Source organism: Saccopteryx bilineata, chromosome 5 (assembly GCF_036850765.1).
Source record: "Saccopteryx bilineata isolate mSacBil1 chromosome 5, mSacBil1_pri_phased_curated, whole genome shotgun sequence".
Classification (NCBI taxonomy): domain Eukaryota; kingdom Metazoa; phylum Chordata; class Mammalia; order Chiroptera; family Emballonuridae; genus Saccopteryx; species Saccopteryx bilineata.
This window is the reverse complement of record NC_089494.1, coordinates 197,861,258-197,882,631: the sequence shown is the minus strand read 5'-3', so window position 1 is coordinate 197,882,631 and position 21,374 is coordinate 197,861,258. Positions and strand designations below refer to the sequence as shown.

Below are 21,374 nucleotides of genomic sequence, written 5' to 3'. Positions count from 1 at the left end.
ATATCTGAATTAAAAAATACACTACTAGAAATCAATAGCAGATTAGATGAAGCAGAGGATTGAATCAGCAATTTGGATAATAAGCTGGTAGAAAAACACTCAACCAGAGCAACATACAAAAAGATGTTCAATGTCACTAACCATTAAAGAAATGCAAAATATAACTACAATGAGATATCACTTCTCACCTGTCAGAATAGTTATCATCAATAAATCAACAAACAACAAGTGCTGGTGAGGACATGGAGAAGAGGAAACCCTCATGCACTGTTGGTGGGATGTAGAGTGGTGCAGCCACTATGGACAACAGTATGGAGGTTCCTCAAAAAGTTAAAAACGAAACTGCCTCATGACCCAGCAATACTACTTCTAGATACATATCCAAAAAGACCCAAAACACTAATTTGAAAAAATATATGCACCCTTATGTTTATTGCAGTGTAATTTACAGTAGTCAAGATATGGAAGCAACCCAAGTGTCTTTTAATAACCAAGTGTTTAAAAAGGTGTGGTTCATATATACAATGGAATGGTACTTGGCCATAAAAAAGAAATGAAATCTTACCATTTGCAACAGCATAGATGGATGTAGAAGATATTATACTAAGTGAAATAAGTCATACAGAGAAAGACAAATACCATGTGATTTTACTTATATGTAAAACCTAGAGAGCAAAATAAACAAAATAAAAACAGATTCATTGATATAGAGAACTGACGGTTTCTAAGGGGAAGGGGATTTTAAGGGCTGGGTAAAAACATTGAAAGGATTAAGACATTCTAATTGATTGTTACAAAGTAGTCATTGGGATGTAGAGTACAGTATAGAAAATATAGTCAATAATATTGTAGTAATTATGAATATAGTCAGGTGGGTATTTGAAATATGAGGGGATCACTGTGTAAATTATATTATTTTCTGGCCACTATGCTGTACATCTTAAACTAATACAGAATAGTGTTGAATATAAACTGTGGTAAAAAAGTAAAGTAAAATAAAAGATAGGCACATACACACAGAGGTGAAGAAACAATTAGACGTGTTCAAATTATGTCTAGTTTTAATCTAATTAACAATATTTGAAAAGCAAAAAATGTCCATTTTAAATGTCTTCTTATGCTCCTTTTTGGTTTCCTGATTTCATGCACTGAACATGTATTATTTTTTTAATTTACAAAAAACAAGAAACACATTTACAAATAAATTTAATCACAGTTTTTAAAATTTTTTTGTTGTTGTATCATCTACTCTGGGGGTCTAGAGGATGATGGAGTGTGACTGGGGTGCCATCAAAACTATGTCAGTGAAATAAGAATATAGTGATGGTTGATGCTATGTTCTACTCAGGACCTAAGTGGCCACATAACATGCTTTATTTTTGAGACCTTTGACTGATAGCAGGCCTTTGATGGATCATAGAAGCAGGAAGGAATCTATGGCTATGGTAGCCTTTCTCTCCTTTGTGCTTTCTCTCCTCATCTGTCTCCCAGGGATTTAGCTGGATTGATTGGCCCTACCCTTTCGCGGAAGTAGTACCTCCCCTTTCCCTGAATCATGTGATACAAATTGTTGGAGGGTGGACACAAACTCCTTGAATCTCTTTTCACCTTATTTTAGTAAGACAAAGCTGCACTTTCTTGAAAAAGAACTTACATCAGAAAATAAAAAGAAAAAACAGACGTTTTTGGAACTGAGATGCTTTAAAGCAGGGGTCAGGAACCTATGGCTCATGAGCCAGATGTGGCTCTTTTGGTGGCTGTATCTGGCTCACAGACAAATCTTTAATAAAAAAAAATAACGTTAAAAATGTAAAACATTCTCATCTATTACAATCCATTCATTTCCTACCGCTCATGTTCATGATTGCAGGTGGCTAGAGCCAATCACAGCTGTCTTCTGGGACAACACCAAATTTTTATTGGATAATGCATAATGTACATGGGTTGTTGTATGGCTCTCACGGAATTACATTTTAAAATATGTGGTGTTCATGGCTCTCTCAGCCAAAAAGGTTCCCGCCCCCTGCTCTAAAGCATAGCCTTCTATCTTAATCCTGAAATCAGATCTTGGCATATTTCAGCACCCACACAAATTGTGCATTGTTGGTGAGAGCCTGAAGGAAATGTTAGGATTCTGGCAATTCTTGACTATTCTGTTTTGTTACTGTGTTTTTTGCCCTCTTAGGAATTCATGTTTTCACAAAAGAAAATATAATTAAAGAGCCCCAGTATCTGATATTAATGGGCAAGTGGGTAACATGACAATATGTGTTACTCTATGCTAAGATCTTCAAAGAATACAGCAAGGAATCTGGTAAAAAACTGCAATTTTTAAATTGGTGAAGTACATTAAAATACATTTTAAAACTCATACTTGTAAAATAGTACCTTCTGACTCATATACTTGAAATATTAGACAAGGTGATTCTACAGATTCTTTCTGAGTTTCCTTGTAAGGCCAGGGGCCGCCATCATGGCCATTCACATGCAGGTTTACATTTGATTCAGACAGACGGTAATGAAACAATGGAGACAAGAACTGGTGGGCCATTAGCTTTAATCCTAGCTTGCACCTGGTGGTCAAGAAATACACACAGTGGGAAAACACTTCCCTTTCCATTCAGGGCTCCCAAAGCCACTGACTTATCTGAGTTTTCTTAGGATCAAAGGTTTGTGCCTCACCAGCCTAATTCACCTCTGTTCCCCATCCCCTTCTCTCTGCACAAACTCTGCACAAACTGGCTTCTCCTTCAGCAGTCCGCCATCTTGGCTGCTTCTCCTCTCCTCCACGTGGCCTTTCTCTGCTCTCCTCCAACATGGGCTCTTCTGCCCCATTTTATAGTGTAGAAATCAAAACCTTTAATCCAATATACAAACAAAGAAGTCTCTGATACAAAGTCACTTAGGGTGGGAAAGACTTAGTTTTAAAACTAAGCCTTAGGCTATAACAACCCTGCCTGCTTACAGCCTGTCCCCCACACCCAATGCAAACTAAAGCGAACAAACATATATATCATATTTACAAACTTATTTGATGACCATTCCTCTAACTAAATTCCTATCAAACTGACCTGACAACAGCAGCCAGAGGCTTTGTCCATGGCTGCCTTTCCTGTCCTTGACTCTGGCAATGCTGATACTCAAACAATTTATCTAAATCTACTGAAGCCATTATCATCTTTCGTTCCTTCTCTTCCTCCTCTTTGTCCTACTTTTCTTCCCTTTCTGTCTCCTCCTCTTTCTCTTCCTCTTCTTCCTATTTAATTTCTAGGTCCCTGAAATCCCTCTTATCCTGGCGCAATTACATACCCCCTTGTACATCTGAGGCTCCTCAAACCTGCCTTTCATATAGACCTTTCACAGATCCTTCTTCTGAGGGTGTCTATGACTTCGGAACCTTGGAAAATTAGTCCTTAACCTGGAATCATTTGTGGTTTTTGTGCAGTTCATTTGAAGCATGCCCTTAACTCAGAATTAAGTTGACTGGTAAAACCCAGCTTTAAGTGATGCCTTGGGCAGGTTCTTACTGGAGACCCTGGGAATTGAATGACTGATACCATTCAATTCATATCAGTCTATGTCAGTCACATCAGCACCCTCCTCTGGTTGGAATCTTTCAAGTCTCTTATTTAAGAATTTATTTCTTCTTTAAAGTCACTATAATCTGTGTGAGGGATATCTCCCAGTCCCAATTAACCCACACATAGGAGAGGAATAAAATAGTCTGAGTCTTGTGAGCAACCATGTATTTCTAGTTTAGATTCTTCTCTCTTGTAAGAAAGATCTTTGCAAAATCCCTGAGAAGCTTCTGAGAAAGAAATATAGTGGCTCTTCTCTTTCCATGGGGCTGTGGGAAGGCAAGAGGAGGCTTGTATTCTTAGATTATCTTCCTGCTGATTAATCCCCAAGTAACAATCTTCTTATCCTTAAATTTTACTGTCTAGATTAAGATAATCACTAGCATCACACAGGTCAATGAAATTATATCAAATAGAAAGAGTGGAGGCAGAGTCAGGATATGTGAAGAAAAAAGGCCTTGGACACAAGGGTATGTCACAGAGCCATGTCTTAATCATTTGGATTAGGGACTACCCAGTAGTACCTGAGTTCAATTTTGTTGTATGGAGTCTACATTACTTGTAGTAATAATTTCTTCTTTTTTCTTTCTTTCTTTTTCTTTTTTTAGTGAGACAGAATGAGATGGACAAGAGGAGAGAGGAGAAGCGTCAACCCATAGTTGCAGCATTTAATTGTTCATTGATTGCTTCTCTTATGTGTCTTGACGAGGTGGTGCTCCAGCTGAGCCAATGACCCCTTGCTCAAGCCAGTGACCTCTGAGCTCAAGCAAGCAATCAGGGGTTCATGTATGTCTCTAATCCCATGCTCAAGCTGGTGAGCCCACACTTAAGCTGGTGACCTCAGGGTTTCAAACCTGGGTCCTCAGTGTTCCAGGCCAATGCTCTATCCACTGCACCACTGCCTGGTCAGGCAATAATTTTTAGATTCTGAAATAGCATACTGATCCGATAGATTCCTTGTCTTTTTTAATGTCAGTATCTTGAATTATACCTATGGACACTTTTCTTCCTGAGGCTTTTGCCTCCATCAGATGCATGCAGATTTCATTTTGCTTAATTTCATGGTGTCTTCCAGCTTTCACCTAAAACTGCTAGAACACCTAAAACCAAATAGGTTGATTAAGGTTACTTATTCCTATCAATTAGAAAATAAGCACTTGATCAGTCAACGCTGCAGTGGCTAGAGCTTCATCTTGGGACACAGAGGACCCAGGTTCAAAACCCTGAGGTCACAGACTTGATTGTGGGCTCATTGCCTTGAGTGCAGGCTCCCAGCTTGAGCATTGGGTGGCCAGCTTGAGCGTGAGATCATAGACATGACCAGTGGTGGGATTCAAATAATTTAACAACCTGTTCTTTGCCCTAATGACCAATTTAAGTATAAAAAAAGATATACCAAAAGGTAGTTTATTATTTCATACTTAAATAAGAATAATAAAAGAGGTACACAAAATCAGATTATAAGAAAAAGTTTTTAAAAAATTAATGAAAAAATATTGAATAATACCTGACAAAAACAATAAAACTATTATCTAAGCTATTTCCAATGACAGCTTGTCACCTCCTGGTTGTTTGGCACTTTTTCTCTTTATGTTAGGTGTTTGTTTACTGAGGTAACAAACACAAGGGAATTAAAATGTAATATTTCATCAAAGTTATAGTGAGTTTTATGAAATGAATAAATAAATATTACAAGCATAGTTCCATCAAACTTTTTTCACCTATGGACATAATGAACATTTCTACAGGTCCTTAGAATATGCTGTTGTGCAGATGAACATTAAAAAAGAGTAAGGAATGTAAATTTGTGATTCCACATTTGGTGGCTGCTCAGGCATCCACCTTAGAGAAAATGCTGATTACAGGTGCCATTGTGGCCCTGGCCGGTTGGCTCAGTGGTAGAGTGTTGGCCTCGCGTGCAGGAGTTCCGGGTTTGATTCCAGGCCAGGGCACACAGGAGAGGCACCCATCTGCTTCTCCACCCCTGCCCCTCTCCTTCCTCTCTGTCTCTCTCTTCCCCTCCCGCAGCTGAGGGTCCATTGGAGCAAAGTTGGCCTGGGCGCTGAGGATGGCTCTATGGCCTCTGCCTCAGGTGCTAGAATGGCTCTGGTTGCAACAGAGCAATGCCCCAGATGGGCAGAGCATCACCCCCTGGTGGGCGTGCTGGGTGGATCTTGGTCAGGCGCATGCGGGAGTCTGTCTGACTGCCTCCTTGTTTCCAACTTCAGAAAAATACAAAAAAAAAAAAAACAAACCCCCCAAAACAAGTGCCATTGTAATAACCGGTTCTTTGAACTCAACAAAAATTTAGATATTAGTTCTTCTGAACCAGTGTGTACTGGCTGAATCCCATCACTGGATATGACCCCATGGTTGCTGGATTGAGCTCAAGGTTGCTGGCCTGAACCCAAGGTCGCTGGCTTGAGCAAGGGTCACTGACTCCATTGGAACCCCCAGTCAAGGCACATATGAGAAAACAATCAATGAACAACTAAGATGATGCAATGAAGCATTGATGCTTCTCATCTCTATCCCTTCCTGTCTGACCGTCCCTTCCCCTCCCCTTACTAAAAAAAAAAAAAAAAAAAAAAAGAAGAAAAAGAAGAAAATAAGCTACATTTCTTATGGCTAAGAATGTCATACACCTTTCTAAAAGGCCCAACAGGGCATTTACCAGGAAGAAAGACTCAAGGAAACCAGAAAAAAAGAATAAAAGAAAAAAAACACCTCAATGTCCAGGCAGACTTTTATTTTTGGTATTTCTAAATTTAAATGTGTGCTCTTCTTTTTCTTCTTTTCAATGTGTGCTCTTCTTCCATATCACTGGCAAGCTCTAATAAGGTCACTCTTATTTTCTGTCTTACAGAAATCTGGTGACAACTTCTAAATAATCGAAAGCAGAGAGCTTTATAAAGCTTTTTGAAACAAGTTAGCATTCCAGGTAACTCATACTGTAAGCTCTAGATTTGAAGTTAGATTTTTGTCGGTGGTGTATAGAGAGGGGGCTGCATCAGCAAAATGTTCACTTACTCTCTTTCCTTCATACTGTGTAATTCTGAGAGCCCTTACACCATGATAAAGAAAGTAATTATGCTTTGATTTTCTCTGAGGCTCGAAGTAGAGGGCATCCAATAAACATTTCTAGGAATCCAGGTTTAACGACGCAGGTTATTCTGATTGAGAAATAAGATTTTACTCGGAGCCTAGGGAAGCGAGTAAAACCGGTGTGTGGAGTTTGGCCAAAGAAATGTCAAGTTCCTAGAGGTCAAGAGACATGTATTTTCCATCCCTCTCGCACTCACCCACAGCCCCAAATCTGTGACCAACACGTATTTATGATACATATGAAATGAAATGCGTGACGGCAGCCACGGGGGCACGGAGGCGGGGCGGGCTCTGCCTGGTGGTCCCGGGCCGACACCGGGCAGTGTCATGCAGACCCGGAGATAGCAGCAGTGAGGCGCTGGATGCGGGCAGGGCTCCTCCCGGCCTCCCCAGTAGAGCCGCTCGAGTCGTCTGAAGCTGCCAGTTGCCAAATGAAATCTGAAACCCCGAGCTGCGTCTGAGGGTTGGCCCCGCTCAGTTGTTCCAGCCTCTTGTACTGTATATTTACTCATTCACACACAATCACTCTTTCTAACTTCTGGGACTCTTTTTTGCGCAACTGCTAAGATTTCTCAAGTGCATGTGGCAACTCAGCCCTGCTCCGGGTGGAAACCGGCAGGGCTCCGGAGGGTCTCGGAGGACCTTGGAGCTGTCAGGGCTGCGGCGGGGACAGGAGAGGATCGAGGCACAGGCGGCGGGGTGGGGGGGACACCCACAACTTTCCACCCCAGCCGCAGCTCTTTCGGCCGCAGAGAATTTCCTCCGAAACCACAGCTGCGGAGCAACCAAGCGCGTGGGGCGCAACACTTCCCCTTGTTGTGGGAAGTAAAGGAGACTTCCCACCCCCTTTATTTCTTTTCCCTTTCTTTCGGCTTGTCCTGGGAGTCTCTTCCATCGGCTGTCCCGCGTCTGTCGTGCGCTCGGAGCAGGGTAGGTGACGCCGGAGCCACCGCGGGAGGCTGGGACGCGGCCTTGGGGGCGCGCGGGGGCTGCGGGCACAGCTGCCCGCAGCAGGGGAAGGGACTACTGGGGAGGAAAGGAGGGATCGCAGGAATCCCGTGCTGGTGCAGTGTGTGTGTATGTGTGTGTGTGTATTTGTGTATGTGCACGCGCGCGCGCGTGCGTGCGCGCAATGGGAAACAATGCTCCTTTTAAAATTATTTTTAAAAGGATGAAACAGCGGGGGCTGGTACTATGTGTTTAAATAGATGGACTTAATGAAAAACTTTATGTAATCAGAGCCTTCTTACTAACCAGCCTCCTGTTCCTCCCTGCTTGTCGCCGTTACTGTCTTATGTTAGAGTTTTCCTAGATAACAGACAGACAGAGATAGGTTTTAATAATAATCACTGTAAATGCAAACACAAAACATTGGTCTTTGGTGAAGTTTAAGCCACCCGAAAGGGTTTGTCTAGATTTTTAAAACAATAACTTTTGAGGAAGTACCCATATTCTCATTAAAAATGGTTCTTTAGATAAATCCCCGAATAGGAAGAGGTAATGTTACTCTGCATTCCTTAGGTTTTCAATACCAACTAGTATTGGGGAGACCACACTTCCTTGTAATCTATTTTAATTCATTTGAATTAAGAAATCATCTCCAAGTAATGCTTCCATCATAGTTTATTTTGTGAACTCTTTTTAAAAACCTAACAAAACATCATTGCTTCATCTCTTTTTAAAAAGAAGAAACTAATAAATCATGCTGGGTATTTGAAATACAAAAGTTTTAAGGGGTTTGCTTTTCCATAAGTAAAACAATATGTGCTGCTGTGTCTACTAAGACAAATTAATTGGAATCTAGGGGTATTTACAGTAGAATTAAGAGGTTTACTCAATTACTAAGAAAGGGATGAACAGATGAATCAAATATAATCAGTCTCATGATTCTCATTAGAATGCAAAACCAACTCTTAAATGAAAGACTGAATGTTGGTATTAAACTGGACATCATAAAACACACAGAATTACTGTATCAGAAAAAAGCCAGAAAACAAATAAATATAAAAGCACATAAGACTTGTTCAAATCTCTCCTTTATAAATTTCTTAATGCTTCCTCTTTTCTGGGGATATTTGAACTTCTAAGAGACAGCCCAATAATACAGTTCCCCCTTTTGCCTTCCCTGAGTGCCTTTCAGGTAGCAAGTCCAGAAATCTTTTCTTCTTAGAGTCGTTGCTGAGTGTCAGAGTATTCATTTAAGCATCTTGGAGAATTGAGATATTGACAAAACTTAAAAATAAATAATATCCTCCTACTACTCACAGGAGGTATGTTCTTGGTGGAAGAGCTTTAAGTGGTAAGAAGGGACAGACTGAGTTTTTTAGATCTGGAATTTAGTGTGAGCTATGAGTAAGAGTACACAAGTAGCATAATAAAAGGAAAGAAAATCTATAATCCTTTCTACATGTAAAAGGCTGTTGAAACTGTCTGTCGTTGGCTTTCAACTATATTCTTCAGTTTTATTACTTAATCCCAAGGGGTTTGGATTGAGAGGGGAATGGTCTCAGGAATGCTCTTTTGAGCTGAAGTGTATACTGTGAATTTGAACCATTCTGAGAATACAAACCTGAAAGTAAGTGGGAAAGATTTAAGTTCTCAAGAAAAAATAATTCATTGCAGAACAAATAGCAATGCATCCTTCCAGACAAGAGCATAGATTTAAGCATAAAACTGCAAAGTGTTCTTGGCTGAAATCCCCAGTGAAAGCCTTTTAGGTTTTGTTTGGGATGGTAGTGGCCAAACTCTGAGAATTTTCAATAAAGCCTTTTAGGTTTTGTTTGGGATAGTAATGGCCAAACTCTGAGAATTTTCATCCAGGCACTATTTTATTTACTGTGTGATCTTGGACTCTCCAGGGTGAAGGGTAGGGGTTAAGGGAAGTGGGAGGTGGGGCAGGAAGGGTGAGGAATGTGTAGCAGGTGGTACTGAGTGGTTTGATTCTGATTACTTTGCTGTCTTGGCCAAAAGCCTACTTGATGTTTACCAACAGTGCCCAAGTCATTTTACTGTGACCTACTGGCCCACAAAGTGAAGTGTGTTTTCTTTCTGGCTCCGTTAGTGCCCAGGTTTGTTTCTCAGGGCTGAAAGCAGTCGGTGCTGCTGAAAATTCCAGGCCACACATTCGGTTCCTGATCTTAGTGTTTGCTGTAGGATGATCTTAGTTACCTGTAGTCATTCTTCTGTGGTATTTTCTGGTCATTTTTGAAAGTTTTTTTTTTCCCATGAGTTGAGCATAAGTAATGCTGATTCTTTCTTTCTGTCATGTTTCAGTTTTTGGTAAAGGTGTGCTTTGGAAAAACAATATGGAGGAAGTGAATAGAGCTTCAGTTTGGAGCCCAGTAAAAGGGACAACCACCCAATTGGTTATACATGGGTGTGAAGGACGTTGATGATAATAACATTCATTCTATAATGAGGGAAAAAGCAGACGAGAGTTAAAATTAAAATAATAAGCCTGTTTGCTCTTAAATTCATGGTTAAAGGATTATGATTTCTTGCAAATAGACAAAGGTATTTAAAAATAAAATTGTAAATAGTTGACTCAGCCATGAAGTTAATGATCTTCATGTGAAGAGTTGGAGCCACGTATTGAGCCTTGTAATAGTAACCCATCTGTCTTTGCCACATGAACTCAAACTTCACAAGATTATGATGGTTTTAGCACCCAAGTTAAAGCACATTGGGAAATGGAATGGTTATTGTGATGAAGAGTCAAAGAATGATCAGTTTTGGGAGGTAATTGTGTACATGTATGCTTTTAAGTAGCATCTTCACGCTACCGTGGCATTGCTGCAGTTAATTTTTATAAAGTACAGATCTAATCATGTAAGTCCCTTGTTTTAAAACCTTTGGTAGATCCCAATGAACTACATTGACTTCAAACTCTTTAGAATTGTGACTAAAAACTTTTAAAGCTCTTTCTTTTTAGCTTTCTCTTCTTATCAAGGACCCCTATCTGTTCACACTTTTGATTTCTTGCTCACAGATATTCATTCTCCTGGAATTCCCTCTTCCTGGAAAGTCTCTCTTGATTCTTGGTGGTCTATTGCAAGTGGAACTTCTTTTTTGTAGGACTTTCCCAATTCCATGCAAAAAGAATGAATAATTTTTTTTAAATAATTTTATTTTTTTAATGGGGTGACATCAATAAATCAGGATACATATATTCAAAGATAACAAGTCCAGGGTATCTTGTTGTTCAATTATGTTGCATACCCATCACCCAAAGTCAGATTGTCCTCTGTCACCTTCTATCTTGTTTTCTTTGTGAATGAATAATTTTATCAGTTTTGTTTCCATGGTGTTTTGAACACACTTTGAATAATAATTTTTATGTGTCTCCCTGCCCCAACCAACTACATTGAGTTCCTTAATGAGTGTATTGGTGGAGGGGGACTCACCTGTATCCTAGTGTCCAGCCCAGTGTCTGAAATATGTAGTAGACACCTGTTAATATTTCCTTAATAAACAAACAAGCAAAGACATGAGTGAATAAAGTACTAGTGGAGTCTACTTTATGCAGATAGTTATTTCCCTAAAATCCATTTGAAAAAAATGTCTATTTGGACTGACAGTTCATTTTCCAAAAATAACAATACTACAAAACATAATTTAATTCCAGAATCAGTCTACACATGCCCATTTAATTCCCGCAACAGATGAAATGTGGTGTTTTGCAATTATAGAGCAAAAATAAAACATGACAAAAAGCTACTGTGGAATCATTTTTTTATTCTGGAAATCACTTGAGCTTAAAGGTAATAGAAGCAGTTATAATAGATACAAATTTTCCACAGTTGTTTTTTTATGTTATAATATAAAATCTGCAATCTATCAAATCTCAATGGGAGGTCCTCCTGGATTTGGATGTGAGCACTGATAATGGGGTGGAATATGGAGGGTCTGTTGCCTGTGGAATGGACAATAATCTTAATCAAACAAAACAGAAATACTAATTTTGGCTATTTAATAATTACCTTGAGTGGTAGTACTTGAGGGGAACTGGATTTAATTAAAGGAGAATGTGGATGGAGAGGGAAAAATTCAGGGGGACACCATCTTTCATGTTACTGATTCTTATATTGATTTTCTTTTCATTTCATTTGTGCACTTAGGCAAATCCAAAGTTCTTTTTTTTTTTTCATGAACACCAATAACAAATGTCTTTTTCTACAATTATTTCTTCTGCCTAACACAGAGAAGGGTGTTGCCAAAATACAAATTGGCTCATTTCATTTTTGGAGCAGTGTTACCTTTGTCACTTGCATACCTGCTGTTTGGCATGTGGATAATTTTTCAATTAAGAATGCAAAATGCTTGTGTTTTCAGCACTAGTCAGGTGTCTTAAGCTCAAGTTGCTCCAACACAATATCTTTGAGAAGACTGGAAGAACAGGCATTGATATTTAAGAGTAATAGTCTACTCAGTTTTCTAAGTCTTCCATGTTTTCTATTTTTATCAAATTACATGATCACAAAGTTACATACCCTAATCATATTACAACACTTTTTTTTGTCACATTCTCTTCATTACACTATGCTTTAATATAATACTTTATTTATTTATTTATTTTACTGAAAGTCAATGTGAAAGAGATGATATATATGGAAAATATAGTATGTTGGGATGTTGGCTCTTTCTGTTATGTTTTTAAATATTCCTTATGTAATGATCTCTATAAATTTATCTTTGCTTTTATTAATTCAAAAAATGTGTATCTCTGGTTTCTTTGTTAGAAGAAAAAAGAGACTAAAAAATCACCAGTTTCTTTTTTTGTTTTGTCATCCAAGAAGCTGAACTAAACTTTATGCTCAATTGCACCCTAGTCAAGGCTTACTGACATGATTTGCATCCCTTTATTCTTACTCTAATGCACCCATCATACCCATACCTCTTAAATAAGTGAGTTCCAATTATTGTGGAACTAGGTTGAAATACTTCATTTTGACTTCTTTTAGCTCTTTTTAGATTTATAGTTAAATATTTATAAATTTATATTTTGTAGTTTTAGGCTAGTATTTTAGAGTCAATAATTTTCCAGATCATTTTTATGTGGTTCCTTGAAATGTTCTAGGTACTGTTTTTGTATTCCCTGATGGATAAAATGGCTTGCCTCAAATGTTACATTGCTTGAAAATTTTAGGAGGAAGATCATGTTTATTTTGAAAGTATTATAAGATCACATATGTGAGTTCTTTTCAATATGTGTATCACAGATGGATAGGAGAAGACATTAGGTATATCTGAGAAAGGCCATTTTTTCTTGCAAATAAAATTTATTAATACATTGAGTCTTATGAAGCTGTAATGAAGTTCGTTTCCTGATTGTCAAATTGAGTTTTCAGAAAAACAAAGTAATTTTTCAAATTCCCCAAGTAGGGGGTGGGGGGTAGGTGGGGGGGAGAAAATAGGCTCATTTTTGTTTTGAAAATTTTCTCTCTCTTTGAGTCTCACAGACTGTCATAATGCTAATCACTCTAATGCAGTGATTTTCAACCACTGTGCCGCAAGAATTTTTAAAACATGCAATACCTGACTATTTAGGCAGGGGCATTGACCTCTTTGTCCTTAGGTTGTCAAATAAAAAAATGACAACAGCCACTACAATAATAGTTGTCATGTGTGAATAAATAAAAATTATATCTATTTTTTGTTGATGGGCAAATAATATATTTTTTGGTGTGCTGCAGAATTTTAGTAATTAGTCAATGTGTCCTCTAAAATAAAAAAGGTTGAAAATTGCTGCTCTGATGAATTAAGTAACTACTAAGTAACAAGCATTCTGTGAGATGTTCTTCATATGTTCCATGTAATTCTAGAAGTAATTGGAATTAGTAATTCTAGAAGTAAACCCCATTCTATCTAATTCAGGTGTTATTCTCTGTATTGTATGAGAATGTTTAGAGTAGACTCAGAGAGATAAAGGCACTTATCCAAGGTAAGATAGTGAGTGATACACAATTGAGAATCAAAATCAGGTCTAACTGGATCCAAATAGCCAGCTCTTTTTGCTATGTGACCTTCCTCTCAGTGCTTTGCTCTGCAGTTATTAATTTTAGAATCATAATCTTTGTGTTCCATGGGTACAGACCCTGGTTTCAACTTAATCTCCATGAACTGGTCTTTGAACTCTCTGGTGGTTCTTTTAGGTGAAGGCATCCTTGTGTTGATGAGTTAGGGCATCTGTGATGGATTACCACTGTCAAGGTTCTCTTAGGAGAAAAGAGACTTCTGCTACTACAGGCCAATAATCGAATTAATCTATAGTGCTCAGCCTGGCCAGACTTTATTTTCTGGTGAAAAGTAAACAGAAAAGGTGTGGTCCATAGGCTTCTGTGATCTACCCCCATTACTTAATTTTCAGACATGGGGACACAAACCCCAGGAGCACAGTGAGGGACAGGTAGAAGTAGAGGGATCAGAATGGGACAAAGTAGTCCTTGGTCTGAGAACTAGAGACTCAATGTGGGAAAGCTGTAAGATATAAGGGAAATATGATTTTTTGGGGGATAACAACTGAGAAAGGGAGAAAAGTTGGGTCAGTGGTGGCGTTCCTCACTGGGTACACAGAAATGAAATGAGCAGTAGGGAGGTTTCCACATCAGTATTTCTCAAGGATGGAAATTTATCACAGGAGTTGTGGGAGAGCATCACACTCCTGTTTGTAAAGATACCCAGAGAAGAGAAATCTCCATCCTCTTGAGAGTTTTCTCTGATTGTTTTATTGTGAAGGGAATATCTCATTTTAAAATTTCTCATTTGAAGGAACTTCTGCAGAGAAGAGAGCCAGGGACTCAGAAGGGCCTGCTATTACTGCGTTGTGCATAATTTCATAATCCTGGGCTTTAGTATGTGAGCATCAACTTCAGAGTTTCATTTTGATTTTTGTATCTCATTATGGTTTCTTATTGTGAAATGGTCAAGTGCAATGTTGATGATTTTATATAAATACACCTGTGAGTATACAGAAGGCTTTAGCATTCTCACATCTGTGATTTGCTGATTAGGAACTTCATGTATTTGGTAACAGCTCACATTTCACTGTGGAATAGCTTTTATGTATCTTTGCTGCTAGGTTCAAATTGGCAGGTTCCACAGGGGAGCCACGGTCTTTGGTGCCTAGAGACTGGTGGAGGCCACAAAGAATGATCTGGGTGTGGAGTTCTAAGAACTCCTGCACAACAGATAGAGTTGAAAAAGGAGGATAGAGAGAAGGACAGAGGCAAGGTCACAGGATAACAAATATTAGAAGCCAATGAAGTAGAAAAAAAGGCAACTCCAGAGACAGCACTGGGACTGGAAGCGAAGGGAAGGGAGGCAGTGGATGACGTGGCAATTAGGAATTCTGTGTCTGTCTGATAATAAATAACAATTATTAAAGCCTTATTATGTGCTAGTTATGCCAAGCACTTGTCATGGGTTATCTCCTTTAATCCTCACAGCTCCCACATAAGTAGGCTCTATTATTATCTTTCTTTTATAGAAGGGAAAACTGAAACTTGGAGAGGCTTAGTAACTTACCAAAACCACACAGCCACTAAATGGTAGCTCTGGGGTTCAAAACTAAAACATCTCACTTTATTTATTTATTTTTTTAATAAATTTTTATTAATGGTAATGGGATGACATTAATAAATCAGGGTACATATATTCAAAGAAAACATGTCTAGGTTATTTTGTCATTAAATTATGTTGCATACCCCTCGCCCAAAGTCAGATTGTCCTCCGCCACCCTCTATCTAGTTCTCTGTGCCCCTCCCCCTCCCCCTAACTCTCTCCCTCCCTCCCTCCCATGTCCTCCCTCTCCCCACCCCTGGTAACCACCACACTCTTGTCCATGTCTCTTAGTCTCGTTTTTATGTTCCACCAATGTATGGAATCATGTAGTTCTTGTTTTTTTCTGATTTACTTATTTCACTCCGTATAATGTTATCAAGATCCCACCATTTTGCTGTAAATGATCTGATGTCATCATTTCTTATGGCTGAGTAGTATTCCATAGTGTATATGTGCCACATCTTCTTTATCCAGTCTTCTATTGAAGGGCTTTTTGGTTGTTTCCATGTCTTGGCCACTGTGAACAGTGCTGCAATGAACATAGGGCTACATGTGTCTTTACGTATCAATGTTTCTGAGGTTTTGGGGTATATACCCAGTAGAGGGATTGCTGGGTCATAAGGTAGTTCTATTTGCAGTTTTTTGAGGAACCACCATACTTTCCTCCATAATGGTTGTACTACTTTACAGTCCCACCAACAGTGGATGAGAGTTCCCTTTTCTCCGCAGCCTCTCCAACATCTCACTTTAATGGAGCAATCTTTACCATTATGTTTGTAATTAGACTTATGTTCCAACCTTGGTATGATATACACAGACATTGTGACCTTGGGCAAGTTGCATTAACCTTGAACTTCAGATTTCCTCTCTGTGAATATGGGCATTAAATAATACCTATTTCATAGTGTTACTATGAGTTTTTAATTGATGAAGTGAGCAATTCATGTAAAGAGACTAGAAGGGTGTCTGACACCTGGTAAGTATTAATGTGTTTCAACAGTTATTATTGTGAAATTAAAGGATAAACATGGGAGTCCTGAGCAGTCTTTTTTAAGTCATAGGTCTTGGTCTATCAGTGATCATGAAATCGAATTAGTGGTTCATAATCAATGTTTCTTTTTCAGTGAAAATGAGTAAACTAGGATGAAATAGAATAAAAAGAAATCAGGGTTCATTACATGTAGTAAACGTAATAATTGTTTCACAGGTTTTAATTTCTATTTGTTTGTGTGTGTGTGTGTGAGTGTGTGCAAGTCACATGAAAAATGTACTTCTGGTTATTGATAGCTGTTATATAAAAGCACTTCTAAAAATTCTTTAAAATAGCACTTTTCAAAGTGTAGTCCCAGAACCAGTGGCATTATTTTAATCTGGGAACTTGTTAGAAAGGCAAATTCTTGAGCCTCACCAAGGCCCAGCCATTTGAGTTTTAATGAAGTTTCCAGGTGATTAAGGGCAATTATATATTCAAAAGTTGCATTTGGAATTCATGAAAGAAAATTAGTTAATAATATATTAAATTACTTGCAAGTGATTAAAAGTACATAATATATTATACTGATTAAAGATTTCATTCTCCACAGAATGCTGTCCTGTGTTGTATAACTATGATTTTTGTGTAATTTTCCCTGTTTTTCTTTTTTTTATTAGTGTTTATTACTTAATGATTTGGAGAGAGAGGGAGGAAGGGAGAGAAAGAGACAGGAACATCAATCTGTATGTGCCCTGACCAGGGATTGAACTGACAACCTCCGTGCTTCAGCACGATGCCAACCAAGCTGTCTGGCCAGGGCTTCCCCCTGCTTTTCCATGATGCCTATTCATGGTGCAGGTGGGTAAGTTTCACAGACATCAGTTAGTTTATATGTGGAAGGACATGGAGTAGTTGGATCCTGTACTTTCTTTTAGAACTACAAGCTAAAAACTTAACATTCTTTGTGAATAGCCCTGAGCCTGGAATAACTAAGTTGTGTTCAATATGAAGCATTTTAGTGAAAATAGTCCAGATGCCTGAACAGCTGTAAAAAAGTAGAAATTAAATTAAGAATTCATAAAATACTACACTCCATATTTTACTAACTGAGATATTTATTTTGACAAGTGCATATAGAAAAGATGATACCGATATTTTAATTAATGTGACTCTAATACTTATGATAAAAAGTATTTTCAGAAAAATGGAAGCAAGATAAAATTTTATACTGGGATATTTTTTCCCTTAAAGAAAACAGTAAATATGTTTATGATATTTATTGGTTTATACCATTACTTTAAAGAGAGAGCAGATAATATTACATTGACCAGACTTTGTTCATTGTTGTTCTTAATGTAATTTACTGTTGTACTTGGTTTTTTGGTTGAAGGGTATATTTACTTGAAGACTTAAAAGCATCCTCTTTGATGGACCTGGAGAGCATTATGCTAAGTGAAATAAGCCAGTCAGAGAAAAAAAAGTGCCATATGACTTCACTCATGTGGAATCTAATGAACAACATAAAGTAGAAGCAGTCTCATAGATACAGAGAACAGATTAATAGGTGTCCCAGTCAAGGGGATTTGAAGGTTAAGTGAAAAAAGTGAAAGGATTAAGCAAAAATACCCCACAAAAAAAACAAAAGAAAAAACCTCATAGATACTGTAAAGTCAGTAGCCATGGCCACCATCCCAGCTGCCTGGCTCATTCATGCAGGTTCGCATTGGATTCGGACAGTAGGAAAAGAAACAACAGAGCCAAGAACTGGTGGTCCATTAGTTTTAATCCTAGCTTGCACTTGGAGGGCAAATAAAAACACACACTGGGCTCCAAAACCCACTTATTCAGTGATCACAAAGCTACTGACTTATCCAAGTTTCCTAGAATCCAAGTTTCTAGCTCACCAGCCTTATTCACCTCTGTTCCCCATCTCCTTCCTTCTCCCTGCACAAACTCTGCACTAACTGGCTTCTCCTTTAGCACTCCAACATCTTGGCTGCTTCTCCTGGCCTCCTCCACGTGGCCTTTCTCTGCTCTCTTCTCCAATTCCAATCTCAAGAACTGAGAACGAGCAAGCTCCCGGTCTGCCACACTTTATAGTATAGAAACCAAAACCTTTAATCCAATATACAAACAAGGAAATCTCTGATACAAAGTCACTTATCTGAGGCATAATGGGATTCTTCATGAGAGTGCACCACCCCACATCAAAAAGGGTGGGAAAGGCTTAGTCCCAAAACCAATCCTCAGGTTACAAGGATCCTGCCTGCCCACAGCCTGCCTCCAATACACATTAATATAATCAAATCCATCCCAAGCAAGAAGGGCAACCAATACCATCACCTGGGCGACGGCTTCCACATGGGCAGTGCCATCTTTAACAAAGTGAGCATAATATATTTTATCTGCCCAACAGATACAGACAACAGTATGGTGATTACCAGAAGGAAAAGGGGGTGGGAAGTAGGAGAGGGTAAAGGGAGGATAAATGGTTATGGAAGGAGACTTGACTTGAGGTGTTGAATGACAGTACAATATACAAATAATATATTGTAGAATTATACACCTGAAACCTATATAATTTTATTAACCAATATCACGCCAATAAATTCAATAGAAAAGAAAAAGAAAAAAAAAGTATCCGTTTTCAAAACACAGTATCCAGATTCACTAGAGAAGACTTGAGAATTTTCTTTTACAATAAAAATAATATTCACTTAGATTTTCACAAAGCAGCTTTTCAATAGGTACATATTAACTTTTCTTAGTGGTACGCAAAAATATTTTTCAGGAAAAAGTGTCTGGAAAACAGATTTTCAAGATAAGAAAGTCTACGTATGGGCTTACTGCAGGTAAAATTTCATATTTAAACAGTCACTTGAGAGATGTTTTCAAAGATGTTTCTCTACTTTGCATTCTATGGTTGGAGAAGAGTAGAAAGGAGAAACAGCTCAGAAAGTGTGAGCTCTAATTCTACTTCTGGTATTAATAAGCATCTGTGAACACGGGCAAATTACTTAGTTTTTCTGGACTTTATTCTCCTTATCTGTAAAATAAGGAGGTTGGAGTGAATACTTGCAAAGATGGTTGTAGTCTTGAAAAAGTCTCTGTTGCTAAATGGTAGTGTGTTCCTTTTGAGCAATTTTAATAAGAATGTGGCTATGTGTATGTAATATTAACAGAGCTCAAAAAATGAGTGTTTGATTTTGTGATTTTTTTCTTTTTTATTTAATGGGGTGTCGCTGATCAATAAGAGTACATAGGTTTCAGGTGAACATCTCTATAGCATTTGAATTGTTGATTGCGTTGTGTGCCCATCACCCAAAACCAATCATTTTCTGTCAACATATATCTGTCCCCTCTTTATTCCCCTCTCCTTGGTAACCACTTCACTTTTACCTATGTCCATCAGTCTCGTTTTTATATCCCACCTATGTGTGAAATCATATAGTTCTTAGCTTTTTCTGATTTACTTATTTCACTTAGTATAAGAGGAATGAAGAACTGGAAGCCATAAAGATTACATAATAAAGTTTAGCTAGACCTTTTTTCAACAAATTTCATGTGTTAGTTGTTTAGTTTTTATCAGCTGTGGGTTTGGGGGCATGAGTGGACCCCACTAGGAGGCATTTGAAAATTTCTGATATTTTTGGTCCTCACAATGATTGGGTGAAGCTAATGGCATTTAGTGCCCGGGTGTTAAAAATACCATACATTTTGCAATGTGTGTGACAGTCCCTTGCTATAATTTTCCCTCTCCAAATGTCAAGAACATCCCCATTGAGAAATTAGCTAATGAAGTTAAAAGATAGAGTTTTAACTCCATTTTTTATAGTCATCTGGGGAATTAGAAATGAAGTCATATACTTTCTGCTGTTTCAGTAACCCAAATGCAAACAATATCTATTCTTAGATGACAACTGGTGTTTATGATGCATGGGAGAGAACAGCCTCCCGTGCCCTGCACTATGTATTGACTATGCAGTAAGAAAAGCAGAAAAAATCTCAGCTCTGTTAGTATAGTGTGCAAATATAACTTGAAGACATACTAGGAATAGTTCTTTTGAGTATGAAGTTACCAGTTTCCTGATGACAGCCATATTTTTAATGAAATGGCTTATAGAAGTTTCCATTCAATGTAGCTAGGCATTTCTTATGTTCAAATAAATACCGTGATTAAGGCACTAAATGCATAGATTTGATTCTCTATAAGAAACACCACTTGCTTAGCAGCTCTATGCATGATGATGAGGGACATGAGTACTTCCTGTTCTTCCTCTGGCCTTCTGCACTTAGCTTGGCCTTATATTGTCCGGGTCAGGTAAGGATAGAGTGCATTCAGCAGGAGTGATTCATCCAAGGCTGTCTCAAGAACCCAGGTAATGTTTTCATATTTGAGGTGAATTCTGCGTAGAATCAATTAAATCACAGGATCGTTTTCTTTTTTTAAAAAAAATTTATTTATTCATTTTAGAGAGGAGAGAGAGAGGGAGAGAGAGAGAGAGGAGAGAGAGAGAGACAGAGAGAGAAGGTGGGGAGGAGCTGGAAGCATCAACTCCCATATGTGCCTTGACCAGGCAAGCCCAGGGTTTCAAACCGGCAACCTCAGCATTTCCAGGTCGACGCTTTATCCACTGCGCCACCACAGGTCAGGCCAGGATCGTTTTCTTAAAATTCACTTCTCTCATCTTTCTTCTTATATTCAGTGAGTTCTTGATAAATTAATGTGTGTATTTATAACAGCTATATTCAGCTCTCAGATTCTGTGAGTATACAAGGTGTTGTTACGGATAAAATTGCCTACCAAACCAAAGCCAATTTGATATTTTCCAGGAGTGAAAGGGAATCCCTGCTTCTCTTTTCTTTGGTAAAGCTGGGCCGTACTACCTCTGTAGGAGAAGGGGGAAAGGAGGTGATATTGAAATGTGTAACTTCCTTTTTCTGTAAATTTGTTACAAATTTAGATTTTAGGAGAAAGTTGAAGTTACAGAATTGTGCAAACGTTTTGGGTATTCTCAGAGGCAGATTTAAAGGCGGGCGCACCAAGCGCGTGCCCTGGTTCCCGACTTCTGAAGGGCCCAGCAAAACCCCAACTTAACACTTTTTTCTAATGACACCAAGTTTGGTATCATATGTGCGATTTTAACATTCGTGTACAT

At 38.4% G+C, this 21,374-nt stretch overlaps 1 protein-coding gene across 2 annotated transcripts in view; it reads left to right on the top strand.

Moving 5' to 3' along the window:
• The window catches only part of ARHGAP24 (Rho GTPase activating protein 24), an 881,345-nt gene that overhangs the window by 305,537 nt on the left and 554,434 nt on the right, over window positions 1-21,374 (top strand). Inside the window, exon 1 of one of the 2 annotated variants that reach the window (XM_066233834.1) lies at window positions 7,245-7,613. The exons of the other annotated variant lie outside the window; for it this stretch is intronic. The gene's annotated coding sequence lies outside the window, so the exon portion shown is untranslated. Of the gene's footprint in view, window positions 1-7,244; window positions 7,614-21,374 lie in introns of those variants that run through there. 2 annotated transcript variants of the gene reach the window in all.